The sequence below is a fragment of the Asterias rubens genome, chromosome 3, assembly GCF_902459465.1.
Source record: "Asterias rubens chromosome 3, eAstRub1.3, whole genome shotgun sequence".
Taxonomy (NCBI): Eukaryota; Metazoa; Echinodermata; class Asteroidea; order Forcipulatida; family Asteriidae; genus Asterias; species Asterias rubens.
This window is the reverse complement of record NC_047064.1, coordinates 21839524-21846261: the sequence shown is the minus strand read 5'-3', so window position 1 is coordinate 21846261 and position 6738 is coordinate 21839524. Positions and strand designations below refer to the sequence as shown.

Below are 6738 nucleotides of genomic sequence, written 5' to 3'. Positions count from 1 at the left end.
TACTTTGATTGTGTCGAGAATGAGTGATGCAGTTTGTACCCTTGTTTGCTTTGGGTACAACGATCAAATTATTGTGAATTTTGTTTGGCCGCTGATTGACCTGACGAATGACGTCACCGTCAAAATAATCTTGCTTGCGCCATTTTGGGAATCAATGTGTGTTACAATTAAGTGCCCCTCCCCCTTTTCTTAGCCGTCAATTTGGATACAAAGTGGGTAGGCCTTCTATGTTTGCTCAGATCGACAGCTTGTGTCCATGCCCCACATTGTTTTTCCCCGTGACATTCTTCTCCAGGTCTCCCTATAATAATACTGTACTTTCAACGCACTTTTAAATTTGTGTATAATAATCTCACCACAGAGCCAGTCTGCATGCTGTATCGGTTCATAGCTCTATGATGCTGTTTTTGGATGCAGTTGAATATCATGTTGCATTATGCTGTTGTTTTGTCGTTACGCGGTCTTTACCTTTACTGTTGTAGTTGAAATTTGATTATAGTGGATTTGAGGATTTATGGATTAGTGAATCTATCAATGGAGCCAAAAAGAAACCATCATTTCGGTAATTTTGTTTTAAAAATGGACAGAACATAGTTTTTGGAGGTCATCCGTCAGCAACTGTTATGGTATTATTGGCTTTTTTATTTGATAATCAATGCAAATCCCGTAGTATCAAAGGTTGATAACAAAACACAGTTGGCCTACCCCCCCCCCCCCCGCCCTTTCTGCCGCCCGCCCCACCTCCAATTATTTTGTATCACTTCGGTCAAAGTAAGAGAGCGCCCTCTACCGTTCAACCAAAATATCAAACTGCGACCTGCGCAACCAAGAAGCGCAATTAATTTCTTTTCAATGAATGTGCGTGGGGCTGGTTCGGCATGTTGTTGCCAAACTCATTATTTTCAAGGTAAATTTCCTCATTTTTAGGCTTTTTTACGAGAGTAACAACTTATCTACAACCTAAAAATCTTTGTCTCGATTCAGTTTCTAATGTGTTATTATTGGTTCGTCTGCTTGACTGTAAATTCAGCTTTTTCATGTGTGTGTTTAGTTTTTGTTTTGTTTCTAAGTAATATTAAAAAAAATGTGCCGACTGTCCGCTGTGCGATCTTGTTTTGTAAAAAGTAATAAAACATGTCATTAGGGCTATCTTATTCTTATTTTTCAATTATTTTAATTAAACGGACTATAGTCCATTATTTTGTAGTATCGAGTAACTTGCAGGTACAATATTTCTTTTTGGATATTGGACTGGGCTTGCAGGTTGGTTTTCAGAGAAATTTCAAAAAGTTATCACTATCACTATTATCAGGGATTTCCTTCAAGTTCATCCATCCAAGTAGTATCCAGACCATGGTCATCCCATCACACTGGTACTAGTCAGACATATGACTTAGTCTTACCTTAGCCTTTGGAGGGGTAGTCATGCTAGTGTTACTGTTGTTAGTGTATAGCACTGCTAAAATGTGGACATTTCCGTATGACTGCCAATTTTTCATCTCATATTGAGTAAAGATACTGTCTAATCTTGCTCAAAGTAACTCCTAGTGGTGACTCAAAAAGGATTACAACGACAATATTTGTACAGCACCCCGGTTATTTGTTCTTCTTTTTAGTTTTTTTAATATTTCATAATGAATGAAAAAGTGGCAATCTGATACTGATAAGTGATAGTGATACAGAAATTTTACTAAAAATACATACTTCTTGTTTTGTATGTCATAATTATTGTTATCACTCACCAGGCCTAGGTTTCACGGAGGCCATAGCTTGTTGCCCTGGTCTTGGCCTCCCCTTGGTCTGTGAAAGTTTCCCACAGACTTTTAAGATTTTCCCATGAACATGTCCTTTGCAAAATGAAAGTGGCCTTGTCCTCTCAAAGATGGAATTCCAGGCCTGACGGACTCTAGTTGCGATAACGTAACCCTCCTGCCGATGGCATCGCAACTAGACAGAATCATGTCATAGTATTACTCCAAGCTCCATTAAAGCCAAATAAAAATAAAAATATGTTTAGTGTCCCCGCCCGATTCCTTTCAAGAGGCAACCTAGTTTTTCCTTATTTAAAGCCATTGGACCCTTTCGGTAAACAGTGTTGTCCAAGGCCCACACTTTGTGTACCACAACTTCTATATCAAATAACAAACCTGTGAAAATTTAGGCTCAATCGGTCATCGGAGTCGGGAGAAAACAACGGAAAAACCCACCCTTGTTTCCGCGCGTTTCAAAAAGTAAAGCATTTCATGGAATAATATTTCAAGAGAAGTCTTTCACCATTGCCTTCTGTAAACCCTGTAAGTTATTTGTAAATGGCTTTAAAAATAGTTGTAATTTGACTTTGTTATTTATTGTTTTATTTTTCCTTCAGCCCCAGCATGTCGGAGAGTATTCTGAGGAAGTTGTTGTAGAAGCCGACATCAACACTACACCAGACCAGTGACAGTTCCTGATTCTGTTACCGACCCGTTCAATGATGATTCTATCAAGGATAAATCGACGGCTTGTAGCCAACAGATTGTGGCAGGTACATTCAAACTTCTTAATCTTATACAAAGTTGTACAAATGTATTGCGATATTGGTATCCCTCGACCGTCGATAGGATGGAGGGTTACGATTCAGCAACTAATGTGAATGCACTTAAAGGCAGTGGACACTGCCTTCACAGTTGGCGTATCTCAACATATGCATAAAATAACAAACCTGTGAAAATTTGAACTCAATCGGTCATCGAACTTCCATGTCACACCTCAAGATCCAAATCTGAGGTCTCGAAATCAAATTCATGGAAAATTACTTCTTTCTCGAAAATTAAGGCACCTCAAGTTTTATACCATCAACCTCTCCCCATTACTCGATACCAAGTAAGGTTTTATGCTAATAATTATTTTGAGTAATTACCAATAGTGTCCACTATACTATTGGTAATTTCTCAAAATAATTAATAAGCATAAAACCTTACTTGTTAACGAGTAATAGAGAGTTGTTGATAGTATAAAACATTGTGAGAAACTGCTCCCTCTGAAGCAACATAATTTTTGAGAAAGAACAAATTTCTCACTAAAATATTTGAAATTGATTTTGAGACTTCAAGGTCTCGAAATCAAGCATCTGAAAGCACACAACTTGTGCGACAAGGGTGTTTTTTCTACCATTATTATCTCGCAACTTCGACGACCAATTGAACTCAAATTTTCCCAGGTTTGCTTATTATATGCATCTATGGTGAGATACACCAAGTGAGAAGACTGGTCTTTGACAATTACCAAAGGTCTTTGGTAATCACTCTTAAAACGGCAATTAATGGCAATAAACAATTATTTTGTTAGAAAGCTACAGCAGCCTACACCAGTATAAAGCATTTTGAAAAAAGATATCAATTTTATCCCCCATAATTTTAATCTTAGAAATGTTACTGTCAGATTGCTTTGATTAACAGATTGTGTTTTCCAATTATGGGTTAATATTCTTCCTGCATAGACATAATCCCTCTGGATTTTCAGACATTTTGAAACACACTGATAGTAGGAGGGTCTGTATACTAAATCTGACTTGATATTAATTAACTTTTATTTGTTCTTTCCAAACAGATGAACAGTGTGCGATCCAACGACAACGCCATACCCAAGACAGCTCTACTCTTGCTCTTTGCTGGTGTTGGGATGTCTGTTTTTAGCGCCCACAGGCTGCTGACAACACAATCATGTCGTTCACTCCTTCCTAAACAGGAATGAGGATGTCAATAGTTTGGTGACAAACTCACTGGATGCTCCACAACAACAATAACTGTGAAATCAGAACTCATGTTTCCATCCACTTTTATTCCATCTGCGTGAGGTTTGACATGTACTAAGCCCAAAGTGCATAGCTTTGCTTACCACAGAGTCTGTGCTTACTAGGTAAGTGGTAAATTACTGTGCTTGCTGTGTAAGCTTAAAAATGCTTCCAAGCACATGCAAAGGCACTTAGGCAGGAATTTGTCACTTACTTACCTCTGAATTTTTCGCAAATGTGCTGTGGAGCGACATCAATGGATGAGAACTGCAATCACAACATCACATAAAGTTTACAGATGTCTTAAAGGTTTTACAATGGTACTCTTACTATAGTTTAACAGTTTCTCAGAATTATCAATGCAATTATTATTCTATGTGTATGGATATTGAACATTGTGTTGTGTCGGTGGAACGAGGTCGTATCTCCTAAAAGAACATATGAAACATGAGTTTTAAAATGTCTAAAGCCAGGCCTGCTACTTCATTGAGGCAACAAAGGTGATTCCCTCCATGCCCCCCCTGGTCATTGCCTTGATGCCCTTGAAATGCCCCAGTAGAAATGTACAATTTCCTCACATGCATATAGGGTGCCTTTTACCAAGGAGAAAAGGCATTGGTGCCCTTGCCCTTTCAAAAACAGGCATACAAGCCTGAAAAGGATACTGTCTACTTTAAAATAATCCTGATGTACACCCACAGTCGCCCAGACACGACAGTTTTGCTCAGAGATTTTTCGTGCCAGATAGCAGCACTGTTGCAGATTTGAGTTTCGACCTTGTTCCACCAACAAACTACAAAGACTAAACTTTCAAGGAGGAGGTTTTAACTCGCACTAGGTACGATGTGTATGGCTGGTTCCTTATGAAGTACCTTAGGCTGTTGCCATGGTTATAGCTGAAACTAAAATGGAGAATCTGCTAAATCAGCCATAGCCACAACCACAGTGTTGCAATCATACAAAGCTATAATCTTGAGTTTTGTTGGATTGTTTATTCCTTCAAAGTTTGCATGAATTGTTTATGTTATGACAAAGTTTCCTGTTAACTTTATATTTGTATTCACTTAACTGAAAACGGTTTCCTCAGCTCACTACTAAATAGATTCTGTAAAACCTAAGCATTTTGACATATCTCCCTGATCAAAATCCACCAGTGTAACCTATATGAGCCAAGAAATGATTTCATCCAACATTTTTTACATGGCAAAATATTAAGACTGCTCATTTGAGAAGCAATTAATTTTTTTTAGTAGCGACTGATTGTTTGCCTGACTGGTTGTTGCCTGGTTGCCCCATAAAATATTTCAGTGTTGTGTTTCCCTCCCTTGGAGGTGCCTTTTTCTAAGAAACACTGCCTGACCTTTATAAGAACAAAGTAAGTAATATTTCAAACTTAGCATTGTGGAAATACGATAAAGAAAGGTTTGCGGTAACTGCTCATTTGAGAAGCAATTAAAAAAAAAAGTTAGTAGCAACTGATTCATTTTGCAGACCTGGGGCAATTGCCTTTATGCCTCTGGTTGTTGAACCATTCTTGTGCCATTTTGCTGTGCTCTATGTAACAGGGTAATGGACTTGGAAACACCGAGTCTGTGGTGCTCGTCACACATACGTGTACCAGGGCCCAAGTTCATGGAGCTGCTTAAGCCATTAAACAATTTCTGCTTAGCAGGATACAAAGCATGATACAAGCCACAGATAATACATGTGAGATGGTACTTATGCTGGAAACCTTATTCTGGTTTGTCTAATTTTGTTATGGTTAGCCACTTTTTGTGATTTCAAAAATCAGCTGTATGAAATTGGGGCCAGAGGACCCTGGGCTCAAATCTTGCTTAACAGAAACTGGGTACCGGCCAAAATTCCATATTATAGCTAACATTGTTCAACTGGTGCCCACTCATTTTTCGCTTAGCAAAGAAGTTTGCTAAACAGCATTTGCTGCTTAAAGGATTTATCAAATTTGGCCCTTGTTAAATCAAAATAATACAGGTCCCATGCCCCAAATTATCTCAATTATTCAGCTTTCCAATACCAAAGACCACCATCAAATCCTACGAGCTAATTCGGACAATTAGGACAATTTTATAAGAATTTCTTGTAATGGATTGTTGGTATTCAGAATGAATTTTTTTGATTGAATATTGTACATTAGTTTAGTTTTGTGTGAATCGTTTAATTGAATTTTCTGATAATGAAGTGTGTGTATACTTCATTATCATAGTAACCATAATAATTAACTTGAATAATTTAGGTGAGATATTGAGAGTTCTTCCGTTATTGTACATCCCTCCCTGTATTATTATGTAAATTACTTTTTGCTGAAATTAATTGTTATATTATTTTGAAGTCTATGTGAATTAAATAGTTTTGAAAGTGCAAACTTAAATCATTGTATTATACAGTGAATTTGGGGGGAAAATTAAACTTAAAGATGAAGAAAACATTGTTTCTTGTATTATTTTGTTCTCTAGTATTTAATAAACAGAGTCAATAATTGTTTATCTTGAATTGTCAATTGGGCAGCCCTTTTTCATAAACTTGCAGAAAGTGTCGTTGCTAAAACAGTTAAATAGTGGTGTTGTAGTTTAAATGACTGAATTTGTAACTACCTCATTTTGACCAAGGAAAAGTGACCCCTTCATAAATAAACTTCAAAATAATATGTTTGGTAACCTAGTTTGCAAAATAAATTAGCTAATAAGCTGGAGTTGGCTCATTGGTGGCACAGTAGAGCATCGGTTAATTAACCCTGAGGTCGCAGGTTCACATCTTTCCAGTAATTTTGTTTTTATCAAAAGCATGTATCACTAAAATCTACTGTTTGATTCTGCATTGAGGTAGGAATAGTTTTAGACCATTAGCGTTTTAAAAACAACTCCAATTTTAACACGATTGGCTATTTGGTGTGACATAATTATGTGGTGGCTGCTGTCGAGAAACTCAGTGTGACTGAAGCTCCCCAA

At 37.3% G+C, this 6738-nt stretch overlaps 1 long non-coding RNA gene across 1 annotated transcript; it reads left to right on the top strand.

The window, feature by feature from the left end:
- The first annotated feature begins 819 nt into the window (after window positions 1–819).
- On the top strand, window positions 820–4337 carry LOC117288401. The gene is made up of 3 exons (XR_004518878.1): window positions 820–907; window positions 2369–2524; window positions 3589–4337. It is a non-coding gene; the product is annotated as an uncharacterized LOC117288401 (long non-coding RNA).
- Window positions 4338–6738: the final 2401 nt, after the last annotated feature.